We start from the raw sequence: 26475 nt of genomic DNA, 5'->3' as shown, positions 1-26475 counted from the left end.
TCATGCCGAAGCATATTATTTTTTGTTGAGTGTAGGGCTAGATGATTTGAAGTTGAATTCAAATTCCATTTGAATTTGGCTTAGAATTGAAAAATAGTTTTGGAAAAGGTTTTGCTTTTGAAAAATCTCCCTTTCATCCATTTTTAGCCCAACCCTAGGAATCAGCCCGACCCTTCTTTTTCTCCCCCTTCCCGCGCTGGCCCGCTGGCGGCCCATCCGCGCCTCCCCTTCCTCCCTTCTCTTTTCCTCCCGCACGGCCTACCTGCACTGGCCCGCTCCGTGCGCCTCCCTCTTTCTCCCCCCACGTGCACCGCATCGCACCACACAGCCCAGCTCACGCCCTGGCCTGCTCGGCTTTTTCCCGTAGCACCACGCCCGTCTGCTCTCTCCCTCTCACTGCGCGCTGGCCCCGCCATGCCAGCCACCGCAAGCCACTTTCTTCCTCACTGCGATGCAGGCCCACCCATCAGCGCCACGCCCTTCTTTCCTTTCTTCTTCCCCAACGCTTTCCTTTCTCCACCGCCGCCAATGGCGCTGCCCGGCATGGAAAGCCACCGCCACCCCGCATACAAGGCAGGCGGCCAATCCCGCCCAATCTCCTCACTCCCCTTCCTTTTCCTACGCACCGCCTGGCCCATAAAGCTCCGCGCCGCACCTCTTCTCTCTCCCATCCTCTGCTCTTGCTTTCCAGTCGCTGCCGCCATAATTCTCCCTCACCCGTGCCTCAATCGCCATCGACGTCACCACTCGGAGCTTCGCCGTAATCCCCCACACCTGTAGGTATCGTCAATTTGAGGTTTTGGTCATGGTTTGATCAGTTTCATCCACACCCGCGCCCTCCCTCTCTCTCTAGATCGCCGCTGTCGTTGACCTTGCTTCTAGAGCCCATCCCAAACACCGAGCTTGCTTCCTACAGACTTACGGTGAGCTCCTTGTCCTTCCCGTGCCTTCCATTCATAGTTTCGTGCCCTGGAACGCCGTACCGGCGACCTCTAGAACTGCCGGCCATGGAGCCGCCATGGAACCAACACTCTGTAGCGTTTCCTTGCTTTAGTAGCTCCTCCATCGTGTTCGTGGGATCTCGTAGATCGATTGGGTGTGTTCGGCTACGATTGGGGAGGTCTCAAGCGCCATTCCGGTGTTCGCCGCCATGGTAGGCTCGCCGCTGGCCATGGCATGCTCGCCGGTGGTGCTGTGCAGCGGCGCATGTCTCTCCCGTACCTCCTGTGCCATTAGATTAGTACTGGACGGCCTAGATCCAACCATACCGGTTGGATCATAATCGGTCCACCATGGACCCATAGACCCAGCCATGAGGTGCACCGATCCATGTGGTGCACCGATCCAATCCTAGCATGCCACGCGTCAACCAGTCAGCACCTAGGGTCAACATCCAGTCAAGCCGTGCCCTTTTTGCATTAAAGCCCTTCTATTTTCATAGATTCAACCCGCAATCCATATTAATTCAAAGTAAATGCGTATCAGTCCTATTTTTATTCATTTAGGCCCCTGTATTTTCTAGAATTAGTACCCGCAGTCCTATAACCGTGTGTATTCATATTTTTAATTGTTTTAATTCAAAAATAGGTTCAGTTTATTTACAAAAATGCCATTACATCTTATTTCATGCATAACTTTCACATTTTAAGTCCGATTTGAGTGATTCTTTCGCTCACGTGTTCGTACCAGTACGTAGAATAGATTTATAAGATTTTCAACTTATTTTTTTTACTATTTGGTGTACTGTTCTAATAGAAGTCTATCTTGTATGCATGTAATGATTGGAATGATGCTTGATTGGTGATTTGGAACATGATTAGAGGGTGAGCCATTTGAGGCAACAGAGGACCCACAGCAGGATCAGCAGTACTTCTAGGACAACTTTGAAGAAGGCAAGTGTACCAAAGGCCCCTTGTTACCTATGAACTATTACCATTCATATTCATGCATGTGTCTAATTTGAAATACCTTTAAGGACTTTACCTAGATGATTACTTGTACCACATATCCTTGATACCTAGGGTTTTTGGTTAGGCATATTGGATAGATGCTGTAGCACTTAACATAAAATAATTATTAAACATGACTAAAGGCTATATGCAATGTGATAAAATGGAGCTTTTTAGCAACAGATAGGGTGCTAGAGTACGGGGTTGAGTACTCTAGTGCCTCTCCATAAGGACTCAATCCTAAAGCGGCAACCCAGGAGGTTCCGTACAACCCCGAGTGTCATATGGCTCAGACTTTAACCTATTAACTAGATTGTACTAGCTTGTCTGTAGCTTCTAGTAAGGGTAAGAGGGTATCTTTCCTTTTTCTGTTAGGATGTGTGCACCGTGCTGCGATGCCCATGTGTGCCACTATTTAATAGCTATGACTTGTTAGTGTGACTAGCTAAGGGTTTCATAGTGAAACCCTACCACACTTCCTGGGAAGAGGTGTAGTGGGCCTTGCAAACCCCGACATTGGGAATCATGGCTCAGTGGGTAAAGATGTACAATTTCTATAGAAATATTTGACCTGTTATAACAGCCGTGCTCACAGATACGAGCGGTCTAGATCCTTCAATATTAGTGGTTACTGTGGATGGTGGATGGTTGGGAATTGAGATAAACATGACTATACTTTAATATCACTTGGGAATTGGGACTGTTCATTAAAGTAGTGATTCAGGATGCTAAAATTTGATCAACTAAAATTGCAAACCGCAGTCAAATAGTGTCAAGCCTTTTGAGTCTCATAGATCCCTTTGATATACTTGCTAAGCATGGTGAGCTTACACTTGCTTTACATCCAATAAAAATTCCAGATGGGTAACAGATAATGGATATGAAGAGTTCCTAGAGGATGTCCAGGACTACTAGGGAGACGTTCATCAGTTGGAGTCCCTGTGGCAGTTTGGGCTAGATATTCCACTGTGATTGTAATAATATTGTCATTGAGCAAACTTTGTATTAACTTTATGATGAGATATGCGATGTAATAAGTACTTTACATTGATACTATTGCAATTTGTGATATATGTGTGTGTTTGGACATCCTGGGCGCACATATATGAGTACTTGGTTTTGCTATACAAAATTGGGTGCGACAAATTGGTATCAGAGCTATAACTGACTGTAGGACGATCAACCTAGTTAGAAATGGATGTTTCTAGGATCACATTATCTATATTTTACTACCTTTAATTTCTATAAATTTTTTGCTTATATTCTGTTCTTTATCTGTTGCCAAAAATTACTTTATTCTAATACTCAACCTTTTCATTCTTATAGATGGCCCGCACCAAGCAGACCCCACGCAAGAGGACCATCGTGATGCCCACCAGGAGGACCAGGTTCACATTTGGCAAGCGTGTCCCGACACATCTGGTGGAAGCTCTGAGGAACCTGAAAGAGGAACCACCTGTGGAGGTGCCCATGGGGGAACCTCTGGAGGACGTGCTGGAAGATCCAATGGATGAAGAAATAGAAGAGGGGCCCATGTTTGAGGAGCCCATTGAGATAGAGGAGTCTGAGGAGGATCCTATGGAGGAGAATGAACAAGGAGGCTAGGAGGGAGCTCGTGACCCCGATGATGGAGATGACTCTGATGATTCTGATTCTGATGGAGGTGATGATGGTGGAGATGGTGATGGTGGTGATGGTGGTGATGATGGAGGAGACGGTGGAAATGGGGGTGATGATAGTGATGATGATCACAATGCATTGTTGGCTCAGGGGTGGACCATGGATATCCAATACGACTTGGAGGGTGATGCCTACTACCACCCCAAGCTCCTCACACTTGTACATCGCTACCACACCGGAGGCACTATTCAGTATAGGATGGAGCATTGGACCCACACCGACTACACCGGCTTCTAGGAGACAGAAGTGTACATCCGCGAGGGGACTCGGGTGTGCTACATCCACCATGCCATCATTGCATGGCTCACATGTGCGGCCGTCATCAGGGATGCAGCTCGACAGGCATTGGTGGTCAACCGTGACCGCCACGTCGACGACATCGCCTAGGAGGACGACCGATATCTTCCCCACCGTCGGAGCGATCAGTCTACATGCAACATCGCTGCACCACTTGGAGAGGTGAACCTGAGGCTGAGGCCTACCCTATTGTGCTTGGCTGAGACCAACACTGACTTGGATCAGGCCCTGGACGAGCTCGATGTCATGGGGAAGGCATATCTGCAGCTTGCCCGTGAGAACGCTACATTGAAGCAACAGCAAGGAGGTCCAGATGTGGAAGCGCTAGGTGTACCTGCTCAGTCACCCCCGACGAATAGAGGAGAATTTGGCGACCCCAAGACCAGCACCAACGTCGACCCATACCCATAGGAGGAAGTCTTAAAAATATGTAATAAACACGCGTAGATGCGCGAAAGAGTGTTTAGTTTCTTTCTTTTAATGGTAGAACAAGTGTTACTTGCATGGTTGGATGTTTATCATTATGAACAATGCTTGATTTGGATCTTTGATATGATTGTGATGACTTGTGGGCATGTCCACAGTCATTTAGTTAAGGTTAAGGTTTAAGGATATTATGAATAAATAGTTGGGTTTCATTTTATCATGATGTCCATTCTGTATCATTCTGAGCAGTCCGTCTTTATCAGTTCATATCTCATGTCCTAGCTGTTCAATGGTAATGAAAATTTTATGGAGATAAGTAGACTTCAACATCTTTCTTTTGGCTCTGGAATCACCTCAATACCTATTATAAATTGTGAGATACAGCTGTTGTAAGTTGAGGTTTCTGTGCTGTCAGAATTCTGGAACAGTACTGCTTGTCGTCTGTATTTGACTAAGTAAACGTCAGAATCTGAAAAAGTGTTCTAAATGAAAGTTGTAGAGAATTTCATAATATTTCTATAAAGGTAAAATACCCAATCAGATGTTAAATAGAGAGTGAGATATGCTCATTTTACTGCACTGCTGTTGTCCAACTCGCCGGAAAAGTTCAGAACAATTATCTTCTTGTATACCCTACATATATCTCTTATCTTGATCTTGTGACACCTACTCTTTTTACACCATTATCTTTTAAGAGTTATATGCTTGGACATGTGAGACTTACATGATGCATCTACAGATGGTGAACACCCGGAGGACAACCAGGGAGGCGAGAACCTACCACCACCTCCTCCAGTCACCATGGAGCAGCTGATGATGATGCAGACATAGTTGCTTCAGTAGATGGCCCAGAACATGCAGAACATGGGGCAAGGGAATGGGAATGCACCCCCTCATGTTAGATATAAGTGGGTAGAGTTTTTGAAAGGACACCCACCTGTATTCAAGCACTCTACCGACCCACTCCAGGCTGACAACTGGCTACGTGCCATTGAGAGGCAACAGGAGATTGCCCAGTGTGATGATAAGGAGAAGGTTCTATATGCTTCTAGACAGTTGCAAGGAGCTGCACTGGATTGGTGAGACACATTCCGCTTCGGCCGTACCGAAGCTAATCCCATCACTTGAGCTGAGTTTCGCAGTGCCTTCCGCTCTCACCACGTGTCTGCGGGCCTGATGAAGCTGAAGAAGAAGGAGTTCTTGGCTGTCAAGCAAGGGACCATGACTGTTGCTGAATATCATGACAAGTTCATACAATTGTCACGGTATGCACCAACTGAGGTAGATGAGGACGAGAAGAGGCAGGATTTGTTTATGGAGGGCCTAAATGATGGTCTCCAGTACCAGTTGTTGTCTCATACTTTTGCTAGCTTCTAGCAGCTGGTGGATAAGGCTTTGGTGATCGAGAACAAGCATCGCTAGATGGAGGACAAAAAGAGGAAGTTTCAAGGATAGCAATCTAGGAGCAACTCTCATTTCCGTGCCAATCCTCAACAAGCTCAACCTCAACAGCGCTATCAAGGTCAGTCAGGTCCAGTCAACCGCAACCAGCAACCCCAGCGTGCACAATAGTAGCAGTAGTACAAGGCACCAGCTCAGTGCTAGCAGCAGTCCAACAATGCCCCCAATGCTCCACAGAAGAATGGCGCACCAAAAGCGCCAAATGCAGTTAATGATAATAAATGCTTCAATTGTGGAGAGCTGGGACATTACTCCAACAGATGCCCCAAGAGGACGGCTAACACGCAGTAGAATTATGTTCGGGGGAAGGTGAATCATGTAATTGCTGAAACAGCTTAGGAGGCACCAGATGTGGTGATCGGTGCGTTTTCGGTCAACTCAAACTCAGCTATAGTACTTTTTGATTCTGGTGCTTCGCATTCCTTCATAGCATATACATTCATAAGAAGCATGGTATTCTAGTAAGTGTTATGAAGAAACACATGTTAGTAAGCTCACCTGGAGGGGTAATGAAAGCAGAGTGGATATGCTTAGCTGCTAGTCTCAGCATAAGGGGGTAGAATTTCAAGCAAATCTTATAGTTATAGACTCATCTGGTATTGATGTCATCTTCGGTATGGATTGGTTAAGATTGTAGAAGGTAGTTATTAATTGTGGCAATAGTTCTGTGAATCTTACCACTCCATCCAGAGAGGAAGTTGAGTATGTGGCAACACAGTCAGCTGCAGAAATCTATCGGGTTAATCAGTTGGATGGCACAACTTTAGAGGATATAAGGATAGTAAACGAGTACCCAGATGTCTTCCCTAAGGAATTGCCAGGTATGCCACCTAAACAAGACATTGAGTTTATAATTGAACTTTTACCTAGAACTGCACCCATAGCTAAGAGACCCTATAGAATGGGAGTGAACGAATTAGCAGAACTTAAGAAACAATTAAGGGAATTGTTAGATAACGGTTCTGTTCAACCTAGTGCTTCAACTTGGGGTGCACCAGTACTATTTGTAGAGAAGAAAGATGGTACACAGAGAATGTGCATAGATTACAGATCACTTAATGAGGTCACAATTAAGAACAAGTACCCACTGCCTAGAATTGATGACTTGTTTGACCAGTTGAAAGGGGTTTGTGTGTTTTCCAAGATTGACCTTCGATCTGGATACCATCAGTTGAGGATAAGACATACTGGCATCCCCAAAACTGCTTTTGTGACCAAATATGGACTGTATGAGTTCACAGTCATGTCCTTTGGTCTGACAAATGCACCTGCTTACTTCATGTATCTGATGAACAAAGTGTTCATGGAGTACCTTGACAAGTTTGTCGTCGTGTTCATTGATGACATATTAGTGTACTCTAAGAATGAAGAAGAACATGAAAACATTTGAGGTTGGTGTTGCAGAAGCTTAGAGAACATCAGCTTTATGCTAAGTTTAGCAAATGTGAGTTCTGGCTAAAAGAAGTTTCTTTCCTTGGTCACATAATCTCTAATGGAGGAGTAGCAGTAGATCCCAAGAAGGTTAGAGATGTGTTGAGTTGGAAGCCACCTAAGGATGTTAGTGAGATTAAGAGTTTTCTGGGTATGGCTGGGTACTATAGGAGATTCATCAAGGGATTCTCTAAATTAGCCAAGCCCATGACTGCTTTGTTAGAAAATAATGCTAAATTTGTATGGACTAAGCAATGTCAGGACAATTTTGAGGAGTTGAAGAAGAGATTGACTTCTGCCCTAGTGCTTATCTTACCTGATCTCACCAAAAGCTTCTCTATCTATTGTGATGCCTCATGGCAAGGTCTAGGCGGCATTCTTATGCAAGAGGGCAGAGTTGTTGCCTATGCATCTAGACAGCTGAGGAAACACGAGTTAAATTATCTGACTCATGATCTGGAGTTAGTAGCTGTGGTACATGCTCTCAAGATTTGGAGGCATTACATGATTGGTCATAAGTGTGAGATTTATACGAACCATAAGAGTTTGAAGTACATATTCACATAGTCAGATCTAAATCTGAGGCAACGCAGATGGCTAGATTTAATCAAGGATTATGATTTGGATATACACTATCACCCGGGAAAGGCTAATGTTGTAGCAGACGCCTTGAGTAGGAGGAGTTATGTGAACATGGCCTATACAACTCAACTACCTAAAGAGTTGTGTGAGGAGTTCAAATACCTGAATTTGGGTATTATGGCTAACACCATGGAGTTAGAGGTAGAACCTACTCTGGAACAAGAGATTCGTAAGGGACAGCTGAATGATGAGAGGATCAAGGATATTGCGGAACGTATAGTGATTGGTAAAGCCCCAGGATTCCACATGGATGATCAAGGGACAATATGGTTTGGCAAAAGGATTTGTGTGCTAGAAGTGAAATCTATTAGGGAGTCTATTTTGAGGGAAGCTCATGACTCAGCCTATTCCATACACCCGGGGAGTACTAAAATGTATCTTGATCTTAAAGAGAGATACTGGTGGTATGGACTAAAGAGAGATGTAGCTGAACATGTGGCCATATGTGACACGTGCTAAAGAGTAAAGGCAGAACATCAGAGGCCAGCAGGTTTACTACAAACTATGAAGATACCCGAGTGGAAATGGGAAGAAGTTGGAATGGACTTCATAGTTGGATTACCCCATACACAAAGAGGATTTGACTCTATCTGGGTAATTGTAGACCATCTGACAAAAGTGGCACATTTCATCCCGGTCAAGATAACTTATTCGGGTGCAAAGTTGGTAGAGTTATACATGGAAAGGATTGTATGTTTACATGGAGTACCAAAGAAGATTGTTTTAGATAGGGGTATATAGTTCACATCACATTTTTGGCAGAAATTGCATGAGTCCATGGATACGAAGTTGAACTTTAGCTCAGCTTACCATCCTCAGACATATGGGCAAACCGAGAGAACAAATCAGATCTTAGTGGATATGCTAAGAGCTTGTGCTCTGTAGTATGGGACAAGTTGGGATAAGAGTTTGCCCTATGCCAAATTCTCCTATAATAATAGCTACCAAAAGAGTCTTAAGATGGCACCGTTTGAGGCATTGTATGGCAGAAAGTGCAGAACCCCATTGTTTTGGAATAAAATGGTGGAAAGTCGAGTCTTTTGACCAGATGTTTTGCAACTGGCAGAAAAACAAGTACAAACAATAAGGCAAAACTTGAAGGTTGCACAGTCTCGACAGAAAAGCTATGTGGACACGAGAAGAAGAGATTTGGTGTTTGAAATCGGTGATTTTGTTTACCTCAAAGTTTCACCTATGAAAGAAGTTAAGAGATTTCATACCAAGGGAAAGTTGTCACCCAGGTATGTGGGACCATTCAAGGTCATCAGCAGGAGAGGAGAAGTTACTTACCAGCTAGAATTACCGAAGCAGCTTTCAGGTGTTCTTGATGTCTTCCATGTGTCGCAACTTAAGAAATGTTTGAGAGTACCTGAGGAACAACTACCTTTGGAAGAACTGGATATCCGAGGGGATCTATGATACAAAGAATATCCAGTGAGAATCTTGGAAACAGCAGAGAGAATCACAAGGAGCAAGATAATAACAATGTGCAAGGTTCAGTGGAACAGACACTCTGTGGATGAGGCAACTTGGGAAATAGAGGAAGATCTGAGAACTGACTATCCCAATCTCTTTGAACCATCTAAATCTCAAGGATGAGATTCATCTTAAGGGGGGTAGGTTTGTAACACCCAATTTTTTTTCTACAAATTAGCAATTAATTCTTAGCATTTATTTAATTTTCTAGGAATTTTTAACTTAGGCCAAATAATAAACATTGGCTAATAAAAGTAACTATAAGGTTTATAAACATGTTTGTTGCATTCATGCCGAACATATTATTTTTGGTTGTGTGCAGGGCTAGATGATTTGAAGTTGAATTCAAATTCCATTTGAATTTGGCTTAGAATTGAAAAATAGTTTTGGAAAAGGTTTTGCTTTTGAAAAATCTCCCTTTCATCCATTTTCAGCCCAACCCAAGGAATCAGCCCGGCCCTTCTTTTTTTCCCCTTCCCACGCTGGCTTTTTCCCGCTCATGCCCCGGCCCGCTCGGCTTTTTCCCGCAGCACCGCGCCTGTCCGCTCTCTCCCTCTCACTGTGCGCTGGCCCCGCCATGCCAGCTGCCACAAGCCATTTTCTTCCTCGCTGCAATGTAGGCCCACCCATCAGCGCCGTGCCCTTCTTTCCTTTCTTCTTCCCTAGCTCTTTCCTTTCTCCACCACCGCCGATGGCGCTGCCCGGCATGGAAAGCCACCACCGCCCCGCATGCAAGGCAGGCGGCCAATCCCGCCCAATCTCCTCGCTCTCCTTCCTTTTCCTACATAGCGCCCAGCCTATAAAGCTCCATGCCGCACCTCTTCTCTCTCCCATCCTCTGCTCTCACTTTCCAGTCACCGCTGCCGCAATTCTCCCTCACCCATGCCTCAATCACCGTCGACGTCACCACTCGGAGCTCCATCGTAATCCCCCGCGCCTGTAGGTACCGTCAATTTGAGGTTTTGATCATGGTTTGATCGGTTTCATCCTCACCCATGCCCTCCCTCTCTCTCCAGATTGTCGCTGTCATCGACACCGCTTCTAGAGCCCGTCCCGAGCGCCAAGCTTACTTCCTATAGACTTGCGGTGAGCTCCCCGTCCTTCCCGTGCCTTCCATTCGCAGTTTCATGCCCTGGAACACCATACCGGCGACCTCCAGACCTGCCAGCCATGGTGCCGCAATGGAACCAACACCCCACCACGTTTCCTTGCCTCGGTAGCTCCTCCATCGTGTTCACGGGATCTCATAGATCGATTGGGTGTGTTCGGCTTTGATTGGGGAGGTCTCGAGCGCCATTTCGGCATTCGCCGCCGTGGTAGCCTCGCCGCCGGCCATGGCATCCTTGCCGGTGGTGCTGTGCAGTGGCGCAGGTCTCTCTCATAGCTCCTGTGCCATCAGATCAGTACTGGACGGCCTAGATCCAACCATACCGGTTGGATCATAACCGGTCCAGCATGGACCCATAGACCCAGCCACAGTGCCGCGTCAGTAGGGTCCACCAAGCCATGTGGTGCACCGATCCAATCCTAGCATGCCACACGTCAACCAGTCAGCACCCAGGGTCAACATCCAGTCAAGTCGTGCCCTTTTGCATTAAAGCCCTTCTATTTTCGTAGATTCAACCCGCAGTCCATATTAATTCAAAGTAAATGCGTATCAGTCCTGTTTTTATTTATTTAGGCCCCTGTATTTTCTGAAATTAGTACCCGCAGTCCTATAACCGTGTATATTCATATTTTTAATTGTTTTAATTCAAAAATAGGTTCAGTTTATTTATAGAAATGCCATTACATCTTATTTCATGCATAACTTTCACGTTTTAAGTCTGATTTGAGTGATTCTTTCGCGCACGTGTTCGTAGCGGTACGTAGAATAGATTTATAAGATTTTCAACTTATTTTTTTACTGTTTGGTGTACTGTTCTAATAGAAGTCTATCTTGTATGCATGTAATGATTGGAATGATGCTTGATTGGTGATTTGGAACACGATTAGACGGTGAGCCATTTGAGGTGACAGAGGACCCACAGTAGGATCAGCAGTACTTCTAGGACAACTTTGAAGAAGGCAAGTGTACCAAAGGCCCCTTGTTACCTATGAACTATTACCATTCATATTCATGCATGTGTCTAATTTGAAATACCTTGAAGGACTTTACCTAGATGATTACTTGTACCACATATCCTTGATACCTAGGGTTTTTGGGTAGGCATATTGGATAGATGCTGCAGCGCTTAACATAAAATAATTGTTAAACATGACTAAAGGCTATATGCAATTTGATAAAATGGAACTTTTTAGCAATAGATAGGGGGCTAGAGTACGGGGTTGAGTATTCTAGTGCCTCTCCATAAGGACTTAATCCTAAAGCGGCAACCTAGGAGGTTCCGTACAACCCCGAGTGTCATATGGCTCTGACTTTAACCTGTTAACTAGATTGTACTAGCTCGTCTGTAGCTTCTAGTAAGGGTAAGAGGGTATCTTTCCTTTTTCTGTCAGGATGTGTGCACCGTGCTGCGATGCCCACGTGTGCCACTCCTTAATAGCTATGACTTGTTAGTGCGACTAGCTAAGGGTTTCATACTGAAACCCTGCCACACTTCCTAGGAAGAGGTGTAGTGGGCCTTGCAAACCACGACATTGGGAATCATGGCTCGATGGGTAAAGATGTACAATTTCTGTAGAAATATTTGACCTGTTATAACAGCCATGCTCACGGATACGAGCGGTCTGGATCCTTCAAGATTAGTGGTTACTATGGATGGTGGATGGTTGGGAATTGAGATAAACATGACTATACTTTAATATCACTTGAGAATTGGGACTGTTCATTAAAGTAGTGATTCAGGATGCTAAAATTTGATCAACTAAAATTGCGAACCGCAGTCAAACATTGTCAAGCCTTTTGAGTCTCATAGATCCCTTTGATATACTTGCTAAGCATGGTGAGCTTACACTTGCTTTACATCCAATAAAAATCCCAGATGGGTAACAGATAATGGATATGAAGAGTTCCTGGAGGATGTCTAGGACTACTAGGGAGATGTTCACTAGTTAGAGTCCCTATGGCAGTTTGGGCTAGATATTCCGCTGTGATTGTAATAATATTGCCATTGAGCAAACTTTATATTAACTTTATGATGAGATATGTGATGTAATAAGTATTTTACTTTGATACTATTGCAATTTGTGATATATGTGTGTGTTTGGACATCCTGGGCGCACATATATGAGTACTTGGTTTTGCTTTGCAAAATTGGGTGCGACAGTCCACTACTACCTCTCTGTTTGTTTACTATCATATGGTGAAATTCCTTCCCACTCGACCAAAAGGGTAGTTTGTTCCTTTAATTTGCCTTACATAGCTTTGCTTTAAAACATTCCGACCGATCGCACCCCGCCTTTCCCTATGGTTACGAGCAGTTGAGCCTCATGGGCCATGCCCTAGGCTCCCAAGGTTGCAGCCTATGGGACAAACAGACAGGTACAAGAAAGAAAGAATAAAAAACAAAATTATGCTAAGGGAAAACTAAGGAACAAAGGGGAACAAGCTTCCCTGAATGGAGTGACTCCACCATAGAAAACGAAACCAATCGTAGTCATTAAGCACACAGGAACATTTACACGGCGGCTCCCCCACGAACTTAAACTTTTTATGTTCACTAAACTACTTATATTTTACAAGCTATTGGACCGGCTCGGCGGCATCTACTATCGGTGTGACCAACGAAGGCGCGGGCTGCTCACTTCCCGGTGGCATGACATTTGGCTCGGTCAAAACCAGGGCGACGTCCACCTCCGACCCAGGCTCCATGCCATCTGCAGGCTGGGGAATGGCCTCCCCATGCATGCTTCTGGCCATGTCTTCACGACGAACGTCCATCACCCACTAGGTAGAGACTTGCTCTGCCATCGACCTTGCGTGCGGCAGCAAGCTCTCCCCGATCGATTAGATGTCCTTCATGCTCAAGCGTTCAGCATACCCACTGCAGTCCAGGTTCGGGTGGTGCGCCGCCACCAAAGTCAACACCCCCGATGCTCCGTAGAACAGGCCACTTGTGATAAGGTCCCAGACCACATCTGGAACCTTCGTGAGCTAGACAGCAGGCACACTGGTACTTGGCACCGACCCAAAGACCTCTGAGACGACAAGCTAGGCAACGTTGCGGATCTGGTCAAGTTCCTCCTCGAGAGCACATCGCTCTTCATGGGACTTGGCTAGCTCCTCTGCATTCTGGCTGAAAGTCACCTTGATCGTCTCTAGGTCCTGCTCTAGTGACTTCACCTTTCCGCCCAGCTCTGAAAGAAGGGCGGCAAGCTCAGAAATAGGCTGAAGGAAGAAACCAACACGATGAGAAATAGAAAAGGTATGTACCGATGTAGAAGTTATCAAGGATGGAGAGTTCCCCCCTACGGGCCACCTGCTCGCGTAGTCGGGCACTCGCCTCCTTCGTCCCAATCACCTAGCCCTGAAGTGCGAGCACTTCCCGGTCTGCCTCTGACCGGGCCTTCCGCTCCACCTCTAGGGCCTTTCGGTCCACCTCCAGGGCCTTCCATGCTGACTCCAGGGCGGTCTGCTCCGATGCCAAGGCGCTCCGCTCTGACTCAAGGGTCTCTAGGGATTTCTGGAGTGCCACCTCGGTGTCCACCAGAGATGTCCGCAACCCCGCCTCAGTCTCCGCTTGGCGGGCCTTCACCTCCTTGAGCCCTCGCTCGGCGGCGGTCACCTGCTTTGTTGCACGCTACCCCTCCGCTAGCACCGTGGCCACTTTGGCCACCTAGTCCTAGGACTCGCAGCGAGTGGACTCTAGCTGACGCTCAAGCTCAGCCACCCGGGCGTGCTCCATTCGGAGGAAGCGGGACTTGTGGGACGACATCCCCTTCAGACTCTATGAAAAACAAGCATGCTAACTCACCTCCACGGCAAGCTGCAAGTCGACCTCGACTAAGTGCAGGTTGGACTTAACCCGCTCCTGGGTGTCTCCAAGCTTCACAGACAGGTTGGTGAGTTCAGACACTGCGGCATGTCCTTGCTCCCCAAGGATGTCCCAGAGCTGACGCTCCTACGAATCCCGAAGGATGAACCGCACCTTTGCCGGGTCCTCAGGGTAGGGCCACTCCAAGTCACCCTCCGCCAGCCCGCCGGAGGGCCCAGCCTCCGATGGAACCACTGTTAGCTCCCACGATGACACCGACAGCTCCACCATGTCATTAGCCTCATTGTCTGACGGGATGTCCACCACCTCAGTTAAATGGGCCACCGCCGGACACTCCAACTTTTCCCCAGCCACGTCTCCCCTAGGCGCCTTCTGCTTCAACCACGAGGGTGAGCCATGCAGTCCTCCACCCGGCGAGGCAGGGAGCTCGGTCTCCTTCTCCTCTTCCGCCACAGCTGGTGGAGGAGGTGCCATGAGGGTTACCTCTGATGCGACCTCCGTCGTTGGCACCGGGATCGCCACCAATGCCGACGCTGCCGTTGCCACCGTATCAGCAACCAACCCGGGGGGCACCACCCCCGAAAGGGAAGGGCTCACCGCTGCCACCCTATTCCCCCCACCGCTCATCGCGATGCGCTATAGGGTGGGCCTCCAAGCCTCCTGCATGGGAGTTGGGGCGATACTCAACCCCATCATCACTCGGCCACTGACAAAAAGTGTAGGTAAGTCACACTCCAAAAAGACTCAACAGCAAAAGATCGAAAAGAAATGAAGAAAAACATACCGGAAGGTAAGCGGCATGACCCTAAAGGCAAGACCCGATGTTGGCGGGCCTGCAGGGCAAGGACCGCCCCTAGGCTGTGACCCACGCCCCTCACTTTAGCTAGGGGCAGAGTCATCCCAATTGGCTCCTTCCCGGCCTGCGGGTCACCGTGACCCTTGGCTCGGGACTCCCCGACCAGAGCAGCAGGTGGAGCATCCTCTAGTTGTGAGTCACACGACGCGAGGGTGCTAGTCTGCTCCTTAGACCACCCGGCTTGCTCGACTATGTCCGTGGTAGGCGGGGCATCCTTCGGCTGTGAGTCGCATGCTAGCACCGGTCTCGGCGACACACGGGTGCCAGTCTGCTCCTCGAACCACTCAGCTTGCTCAGCCACATCCACGGCAGGCGGCGACAGGACCGACGATGCCACCAAGTGGCGTGGTGACCGCGTTCGCTTTGCATCCCATTCATTGACAGCGTCCGCGCTCGCCGCGTGCTTCCTTAGCACGGGAACCACCGTGCGCCGCTTCGCCTCCTGCTCAGCACTAGCGGACGTCGCCGTAGGGTCACGACGCTCTGCCGAGGTCACAACGACCTCCTGACTTTCCTCCTCCTCGGAGAAAACCATGTCATACACATCCATGGGATCCTCTGACATGAGCTCCGACTTGACGTCACTCCTATGTTCCCCGGCCTTCACGCACCGGGCGATCTCCTGCTCCTTCTCCTGCTTCCACCGAACCTCCCTAGTTCTCTTCTTCCTAGCGTCTGCCTCCTCCTTCTAGATGGTCTGCCGGGCCGCGCCCTCTGGTCCCTTGGGAAGGTGTAGCCAGGACCTGTAAAACTCCAAGCCCCTACAGAACGGATGGCCTAAAATCAAGAAACAGGAAAAGTAGAGGAAGAAGCATGGATGAAATAGAAGGGAGCATACTAGTCTGGACACGATCGCAAAGTTGAAAGGCGTGGGCTTCCCATCGACCTTCTCTTTGGGCTTCAGTTGCAGCACTCGGCCAAGGTGACTCCAGGCTTTGTCGTTTGGCAGCTCCTCCGACGACGCACGGTCTAGGTCCCTCAGGCCGTTGTACTCCCACATCGGCCATGACCTCTCCGCCAATGGCGCAACCCGGTGGCGATAGAGGGTGTGGAACACCCGCACCCTGTCAAGGCTGCGCCGCACGAGCTTCTGGAGCTCCTCCTCATTGACCCCCACCTTATGCTTCTCCTTATGGGCACAACGCCATGACCAACGGTCCTACTTCTCTGGCCTCCCGGCGGTGAACGCCGGGAACAGTGCCTCCGCTGCATTCCTGATGTAAAACCACTCCCCATGCCACCCCCAGTTGGAGTCGTAGGGGATGTATGCGGGATACGAGCCTCCCGCACTCGGCTTCCTCTGTAGGGCGAAACTACCCACCGGCGTGGTCTTGACCGGATTCCTCGCCGTCAAGGCTCTCCTAGAGAATAGCCACCAAAAGAAGTCTGCGTGCGGCTCCATCCCGAGGAAAGTCATGTAGACGGTGATGAAGCCAGCGATGTGCAGCGTCCCCATCGGGTTAAGGTGCTACAACTCCAGACCCCACCCATTAAGGAGCCCATGCAGGAACCAATGTGTAAGGAAAATGGACCCTTGGCCCATTTACTTTGGTTTTTGGTTTTTGATGACCAACACAACCAAATTGGACTAATGAATTTGCAAGTGTTTATTTTGTAGTTTAATAGGGTGCAAGACGTGACTTGGATGAAGGCGACGTGGTGATTCGATGATCAACACCTTAAGAAAGACCTTAGAAGCATAAGAGAAGATCCAAGATATCAAGCAAACTCCAAGCATGAAGATTGGAACCAAGCCGTACACAAGATTGCAAAGAAACAAGCTCTCTGAGGTGACCGGACGCTAGACAAGTGACCGGACATTGGGTAGAGGACTCGGTAGACAAGCGACCGGACACTAGACCAGACACTAGTGGCAACCGACCAGACACAGGACAGCAGCATCTGATCGAGTACAGTAAGGTTCTAGAGCGGCAAATCTGCGACCGGACGCGTCCGGTGGTAGGCGACCGAACGCTGGCCAGCGTCCGATCAGTATATTGCCGGCTCAACGGTCGGGACGACCGGACATGTCCGGTCAGGACGATTCAGCATCCGGTCAGTAGCAGTTTCGCGGGAATTCGACCCCAATGGCTACTTTCTCAGTGGGGCTTATAAATACAACCCCCAACCAGCCATTTGATGTGTGTGGAGCTAAGGAAACATATCAAGGGTGTTGATACAACATTTTAGTGATCTCCACTTGCATAGTGCTTAGTGATTCATCAGGTGATTAGCGTAGGTGCTTTGCGAAGTGCTTAGGTTGATTAGACCACCGCTTATGCGCTTGCTCTAGGTTTAGGCCTAGTGTTTAGTGAGGTTTGCATACCTCTTACCACTCGGTGCTTGCGAGCACCATTATTGTACATCGGAGGGGCTTGAAGTCTTGCGAGATCACACCAACCGCGTTTGTGGTGTGGCCACCACCGTGTACTGGAGGGAACAAGGCCCGTGGCGTTTCGGCCGGAAGCTTGATAGTGAAGACGGCGGGGAGCATCCGGGAGAAGCTTGCCGGAAGGCACATCAGAGACCCACTTGCACGTGGGGAAGGCTCGAGGCTATCCACAGAGTTACCTGACTGGGAGCTTGGCCCTTGCGAGGGATTCCTTGCGAGGGGCTCCAACAAGGACTAGGGGGAAGCTTGTGTGCTTCTCGATACCTCGGTAAAAATACCGGAGTCGTAGATGAGAGTTTGCATATCTCTACCTTGCTCTTTAGCTTCCGCATTTACATTGATTACTTTACTACGTTTGCGGTAGAGATAGCAACACACTAGCAAAACCATAGTTGCACATCTAGATATTTTATCTATTGCATAGGTTTTGCTAGGGTTAGAAAAAGAGATCATAGTTTAGAGTTAGATGCTTAAGTTGCCTAATTCACCCCCCTCTTAGGCATCATGGTCCCTTCACAATGCATAGGGTACCCTAACCCTCGCTCATGGAAGGTAAGAAAGGACACCACCTCATCACGCCGAGGTTGTGGGAACTCCTCCTTCCCGGGAGCCCTCCAGTGCGCCACCTCCTTCGGTGGTAGGATCCCCTTCATGACGAAGGCCTTCAACACTGACTCCCTCACGGTGGATGACCTCTAGTCCGACATTTTGCTCCAGGATCATAGGAGGATTGGCGAGTTTTTCTCTTCTCCCTCACTCTCCCCCTTTTCTTTTCTAGAAACCGCCGTGGCTCTCAAAGAACGCTCACGGCAAGAAGGAAAAGGAGAGGAGGCGACAGATGAGGAATAGGCAAAAGAACAGGACCAAAACCTTCTCCCTTCTCCTACTTATGGAAAAGGGTACAACAGTTAGCTGAGGGTGCACCGATCAGGAAGGACAAAACGGCAGAGCGAAAAACCCACTCTCTTTCCCATTTAATGCAGATGAGACGCGCCCTGACCAATGAGACATGCCCTGCCCGATGGAATGGCTCCTGATCAGATGGGACATGGACTGGGTATGGCCCACCACTACCACACGCTAGCCACTACCGCACACCAGGCACAAGAACTAGAGCACCACCGCACACAAGCGGCCCTTCGCATCCCCAAGCGGAACTTGGAAAAACCCCAAAACAAAATCTCCTCTAGGAGAGACCGTTGGGCTACCAAAAGTCAATCGAACGGCTCAGGAAAAATACTAAGAGATAGGTAAGGAGCAAAGGGATGCCCCATGTTGGCCATGCTGACCCTATCACGAACGACGAGCATGGGTCCCGGTCGGACGTTTCTGATTAGAGCTCTTCAAACCCCGTCACTCGAGTCATCAAGGTAACCCTACCGACCTCCGCTATTTCTTTACTATAATCATTTCATACATCCATACGCGCATTCATTCCATACGTCCATGCCTCATGAACGATTCGGGCCCTGAACCACCCAGGGGCTTGGGAACTAAGCATTGCACGTGCAGCAAAATGCATCACAATGCTCTGTGTTGCGTCACGAAGCGGCAGTTGCCTCATTCAGCATGAGCAACAATAGAGCCAGGGGAGAAAAATGCAGATGAGCCCCGTGTGGCCCTTGTCCAGTCTAGCATACAGGGTCATCTCAACCTTCTCATTCGATGCTGAACCTCTTGCCAAGCCCACAGAATCTCCATCGAGGGGAGGCCGTTAGGCCACCCGGGTCGGTCTCTGGAACGACCCAAGCATCTACCAGGTTGTAGGTAAAGGAGTAGTGGAATGTCACAAGAGGGCTATGCCAACCCCATCATGAACGATGGACCCTGATTCCACTCGATCATACCTGTTAGCAAACTCACCGAGTGCGTCACTCGAGCCTGAGCGATCGAGACAAGCGACAAAACTCAACCCCTCTGGTTGTGAGGAACCAAGGACGGGGTAACGCACATAACTCACACTGACCCCTACTAAAGCCTAGCAGGGCTTGGGGCCTCAAGATACAAAACGCCTAGGTCTGTGTCCTCGAACTCACCCCATCTGGCTACGCTCCGACTGCACTCCAGACACCTGGGTCTGCGACCCCAATCTTGCCCCATCTAGCTATGCTTCGACTGTGCTCCAAACACCTGGGGGTGCGACCCCGATCTCACCCCATCCGGCTATGCTTCGACTACGCTCCAAACACCTGGGTCTGCAACCCCGATCTCGCCCCATCTACCTACGCTTCGACTACACTCCAAAAACCTTGGTCTGTGACCCTGATCTCACCCCATCTGACTACACTCCGACTGCGCTCTAAAACCACCCAGGTCTACGACCCCAAACTCACCCCATCAGGATCTACGAGCTTTGGCTCATCTGATCCCAAACTAACTAAACTAACTGCCTCAGTTGCGCAGGCCGCACCGAGGCCAGAATCCCTTGATTAACTGCCTCACCCGATCCCGCGACGCGCATCGACGCCAGGATCCGCAAAGCTCCATCTCACCCAATCTCTAAAGCAACTAAACACCATGGCTACGCAACGATGCCTTGGTTGATGACTCCATTTTTTGACTAAAAATCACCACACACGCCCGCTGACAAACACCCCCAAATGATTCTACCCGAATCGCCCAGGGGCTCGAGGGCTACACCCGCAGGTGCGCTCACGCACACCAGCTAAACCAAAACAAAAACATCCCCATCTGGTAAACACGAAAAACCCCCCGGACGGTTCTGCCCGAACCGCCTGGGGGCTCGAGGGCTACACCCGCGGGTGCGCTCGCGCGCACCCGCCGTTGAGGCAAAAATCCCCTAGACGATTCTACCCAAATTACCCGGGGGCTCGGGGGCTGCTATCGGGTTCATAAACCCGGGGTCCCTCATGGGCCGGCTTCCCCAAAGGCTCGGCCCGAACAGACAGTATGCAACTCATAGGTCGGCCCAAGTGCCTAAAAACAATAGGCCAGAAAGGCGGTCTAGTCACCAACCGAAAGGTCTGTCCAAGGAGGAACAGCGCCCATTTCTCACCTCTGGCCCACCTCGCCGACCGAAATGCTCATTCTGACTCTAGCCACCTCCGGACAGCCTCTCTGACCAAAAGGCCTGGCCAAAGCACCACTTCCGACTTCGACCCCGTGTCTCCGACCGAGGTATGCAAAGGCCCTGCTCACTGCTCCTCTCCGACTGGGACCAACTGACCGGGGATGCTGATGAGTACAGGCCCGATCTTCCGAGAGGTAGCCGGTAAGTTCGATTTGTGGAGATCTCGATGTTGGCGATCCGGCTTCAAACCAGACACGATTCGAACCCTGCAACCGTTACACCACTGCTCCGTTGGTTATCAACCAAGCACAACTTGATTGACCTCGCCAAGAAGGCTTTTCCTGCAAGCGAATCGAAGAGCACAAGCAAGAAGGTAAAACACGTAATCTGAAATTGCAAATATGAATGACACGAATATCAATAGAGGATTCAAGAACTCAGTTCCAAAGGACTAATCGACACAGTGGAGGAGATTAAGAACGGGGGCCCTGGATCACTGTAAAAGGATTTGTCACCACAGTTACAATGAACGATTCAGTTTCTCGATGGAAAACTAAACTCTAAACAAAACCCAATTGTGTAGCAACGGCGGCGGCTGTGTTTATAGTCTAAGACTCGACCTAGGGTTGGGGACGGCCAGGGGTTGGGCGCCCACAACTTGGGCTTAAGGCCCGACACGATACATGGCCAAGTTGGCCCAAATAGGTGATGCAGCACCTTGCCATGGTCACACAGAATGATCCACGGACCTTCTGGAGCTGGGACCAGATCCAAAACGACGGCGTCATCGTCCCCTTTCCAACGCATCCAAGAACAGCCCGTTTCGATGTCGTATGAGAAAGTTATGACCGAAACAGTGACGACGTGTCTGCTGAATCCGAGGGCGACATGGCAGCTGAGTTGGGAATGAATTGCAACTTGGGGAAGACCATGGCGTCGGTGTGTCCAGCGTGGCGATGTCCTCATCATCCTCCCCTTCTTGAATTGGAGTCGTCCTCGACTCCATCTTGGCGATGTCCTCGTCATCCCCTCCTTCTAGAATTGGAGTCATCCTCGACTCCATCCCATCATCAGCGAACTCTTGCAAAAGGTTAGTGACAGCAGGCAATGCACCAGACATAAAAGGTTGACAAAACATAGTATAACATGGTGCATCAAGATTATCACATAACTCAGCAGTAGCAGAAGTTGTAGCAAGAAAAGCACCTCCTTTTAACTTAATCCCATTATTTTTAGCAATGTCTGTTGGAGGTTTATTTTTTATCTCATTAGCATGTTTAATAATATCCGTAGGAGACAAAGGCAGCAATGTAATTTTCTTGTCCTTATGTATGATAGTGTATGTATTAGTTCTACCATGGTGTAAAGCATCATTATCAAATTCCCATGGGCGACCTAACAAAATGGAGCAAGCTTGCATAGGGACAACATCAAAATCAGCAGTATCATGATAAGAGCCTGTGAAAAAGCTAATGCGTGCTGATTTAGTTACCTTAGCCTTACCACTATTATTGAACCATTGAAGTTTATATGGATACGAATGTTGTCGTGTGATTAAGCCAAGCTTGTCAACCAAATCTGAACTCACCAAGTTGTTGCAACTCCCGCTATCAATGATAGTGAGAACACGACAACCCTGCACAATGAGATACATGTGGAACAAATTGTGGCGTTGGATCTTCATCTCTTCTTCATGTCCCACACGTGTACTCAACACATGCTGCACAAGAAGGCTAGGGTAGTCCGCGGCAGCAGCCACGGAGTCAATGGTGATGGCCTCCTTGTCTTGATCGCCCTCGGTGGAATCTGCATCAATGTTAGCAGCAAGGGCTAAATCATCTTCAACATCACTAGCACTTACATATCCATCCTCGGTAGCAATGAAAGCACGACGACTGGGGCAATCCTTCATGACATGTCCCATGCCTTTGCATCGGTGGCAAATGATTTTAGAGCTAGACGAGGAGGAGCTAGTAGAAGCACCCAGAGTGCCACCTTTCTTCAGCTGTGGAAACTGCACATTAGACAATTTACTTACCCCAGAAGAAAATGGAGGTGTAGACGGCTGTGGTGCAACAGGAAGCTTGGGCGTCTCCGGCTCAGAACGCTGCTGAAAATTCCTCCCATTGTTAGACCTGAAAGGCTGGTGTTGTTTGCGTCCCTGTACTTCTCGTTCTGCCTTAATAGCAAGATGATACAATTGGGAAAAATTGCGCCATTCTTTGTAATCAAGTATGTTCTGTATATCATGGTTTAAACCACCAAAAAATCTATCACTAGCATCATGATCATCTTCATTTATACCACAACGTGCTAAACCAATAAGCAATTCTTGATAGTATGCTTCTACTCCTTTATCACCTTGTTTTAAAGTTTGTAGTTTCAAACGTAAATCACGTTGGTAATAAGGAGGAACAAAACGAGATTCATACGTTGCTTTAAAACATTCCAAGTTTGAGGCACAGCAGCAGCATTATTGGCATTGCAAAGATCACTCCACCAGAACAAAGCAAAATTAGTAAACTCACTAGTAGCAAGTCTAACTCTATGCTTAGCAGGAACATTATGAGAATCAAATTTTTGTTGAACAGCAAGCTCCCAATCTAAATATGCCTCTGGATCAACATTACCAGCAAAAGGAGGTAGACTAAATTTAATTTTAGCAAAAGGATCATTATTACCATGATTATTACCTTCCATACCGCGACGATTGAAGTTGAGGATGCGACGGGCACCACCGTTAGCATACGCATCTTCATCACCAAAAGCATCCGCATCTTCATCATCAGCACGATAAGGTGGAGGGCGTTGCTCAAGCTGTTCAATGCGGGTGACCAGATTGTTCACATTGCGCGTTAGCTCGGTCATAAGATTGCGTTGTTCAGTCATGAACGTTGTAAGCTCGCCCTTGGACACGCACTCATTGAAGTCCATCGGAGTGGCTGCCATGGTTAGAAGATAGAAAAAGACAACACCAAAGTATTATCCCTATCAACTAAAAGGAAACAAGTGGTGGTGATGGTGGTGAAAGTGGAATGCAAAATCACAAGCGGCTTACCACCGTCTTGCCTGTATTCTTACCAACGCCAAACAGGAGCAAAACCAAAGTGGCGAAGCAATCTATTGTTGAGCGTGGGTAACAGTTGCAGGATGAACCTGTGCTGACAGAAGAATATGTGGAGCTATGGGTAGGCACACAATATGACAGCAAGGATTAGCAATTAATGAGTGCAGAGTAGCGATTGTTCAATCCGGATCCAAAGTACAAATCACAGGTGCTGGCTAAGACGTGTCGAGACGTAGCGCAACAAGGTGAAAACAAAGGACGATCGAAAGAACTCACAGAACAAGCAAATAGCCCGAACTTCTCCTTTTTTTCCTGAATTTTTTTTTGGATTTTTCCAAAAGGCACACAATATATACTTTTCTCTGAACAAGGATCACAAAAGATGCAACCACAAAAATTGGCACCTACAACTGAGGTGGGATGTGGTGTACAGAAATTCAGCACGTGCTCTGAAAAGCGCGCAAAAACTTTGACAATTTTTTTTCTATATTTTCCCGATTTTTTTTGGCAATTCTGATGAAACCAAACAGGGCAAAGTATGTTTTCCAAATGGTGTCAAGAAGCTGCTGAAAAAATTTCAGATTTTTCTGATAAACGAGCGAAAAGTTATGCCTGTTTTACCGAAGGTATCTCAAAGTATGTTTTTCGGGAGGCACAACACGGCGGCGGTAGTTAGGGCAAAGCGTCCCTAAACTCTATCACCGATCACAGGATCGTGACTGTGACTAACAGCAGTAGGTATTCGCCTGATGATGTAAGGAGGGCTGCGATGCAGGCAAAATAAGAGCGGCTGGCAACCTATCTAGGGTTTGCGCGGCGGCGAGAAGTTACACAAGGCGGCTAGCGGGGCAAGTCGAGTAATGTGGTGGCTTCAACTTGTTGTTTGGGAACGGTGGATGGGATAGCGGCGGAAAACAAAAATCACAGCAATGGGCGATTGAACTATGACCACGAACACAATCCTAAACCAGCAACAAGACTCGACCACGGACACAAACTCAACAACACGAATCTGAAACGAAATTGCAAAGGCACAAAGGGCGATAGGACAGCGGAAATTGAAATATTTTTGGGCTTTTTGTGGACTCTAGGTAATGAACAAATATGAATCTAAGGCAAACGAGATTATACCTCACGGTAAACCTGAAATATCTAATACCAATTGATGAGTACAGGCCCAATCTTCCGAGAGGTAGCCGGTAAGTTCGATTTGTGGAGATCTCGACGTTGGCGATCCGGCTTCAAATCAGAGACGATTCGAACCCTGCAACCGTTACTATGGCAGAACCTCCTAAGAAATTGGGCCCACATGCACCTATCGTTGTCTTAACAGACCTCGGATAGCGTACACGAGTTCCCAACAACTCAACAGGTCTGTCGGGTGTCCTCGGGAAACCCGAATCATCCACGATTCTCTTTTCAAACAGGATCCCAATCACAGTCATTGCAGATTACAACATTTTATTCAAATATATACCAAAGTAAAGATAGCGGAAGTCTTAGGATAGTATTATTACAAACCAGTTGTTTTCAAACTTACAATACCATAAGTATCATACGACCATAGTAGCGGGATAATATTACATTAACTTTATTTATCATACAAACTAGTGCCTTGTCCAAAGGCCATTCATTACTCCTCATCATCATCGTTGACTTCAAACACTGACATGCAGCAGGGACCAAAACAAGCCTGCGCATGCGACTCACCTGCAACAAGGGTTAACAAACCCTGAGTACAAAGGTACTCAACAAGACTAACCCGACGTAACGGGGTGTAAGACTTTAGAGATGCAGGGATTTGGGGCAAGGTAAGGATGTAGCAAGATTCAAAAGTTCTTTGCCAAAAGCTTACTATCCTTCATTCTATTTTCAAGTTTACCACTAAGTTCTTTTAGTTCATTATCTCAACTAAATATACATTTCCCATATTCCATTCCTTCTCATTCCATTCTTTTTCTCATATTTTAGTAATTCACCAGTACTACATTGCTTCTGTAATGAATCGAGTCTCCATATCCGCGGAGCACTGGCAATTCGAATTGATTCAAGTCCCAGCTGGGGATTCCTTATCACACGACATATGTAGAACTTAATCTTGCATATATCAACCTCGCTACCGGATCCTCCTATACTAAGCCGTCTCCACACCACCCGAGAGTACAGCACACCTCAAATCCGGCCACATTCCAGCCACGAGGGTACACGCTACTCCCGCCATCTCTCCACTCCCAGTGCGCGGGCATTCGTCTTAGTATCGGATTAGCTGAAGTAGGCTTACCGGAGTATGTGACCAGTACTACAAAGTGTCTCGCTCAGAAGATCCACAATGAGTGGCCTTTAAGTGACATAGTCGGCAACATTACCCAACATTCAAGATAAGTCACCCGACTAGTCTCTAATTCATTCTAAATCCTTTCTTTCTTTGGCCAGTATGCCATCTTTGATTGTATCAAAACTTTTACTTTGAAAGCCTATCATAAAGCATACTAAGCACACTACGCCTTTATAAACGAAAACATCTTCAAGGATGGTAAACAATTATCAAGGTAGGTAATGCATCAAGTAGGTAACATTTGAATTAAACAACTTAATGCAATAAATAACATAGGTGATAACTTTTCAAAATAAACAAGGTAAGGGCTTAATGCATAAACCGGGGCTTGCCTTCGTTGATGATTTCCGGTTCCGGATTAGTACCACAATTATCAAATCCCGTGACAACCGGGGATTCTTCCAGAACTTGCTCAACTAGAATCATTTCGTTCTCGGGTTCTACATGAAATAATAACATATGCTTTAACATGATGATAATGTAAACATGATGCTT

Source organism: Miscanthus floridulus, chromosome 2 (assembly GCF_019320115.1).
Source record: "Miscanthus floridulus cultivar M001 chromosome 2, ASM1932011v1, whole genome shotgun sequence".
Lineage (NCBI taxonomy): Eukaryota > Viridiplantae > Streptophyta > Magnoliopsida > Poales > Poaceae > Miscanthus > Miscanthus floridulus.
Note: the sequence above shows the minus strand (reverse complement) of the source record.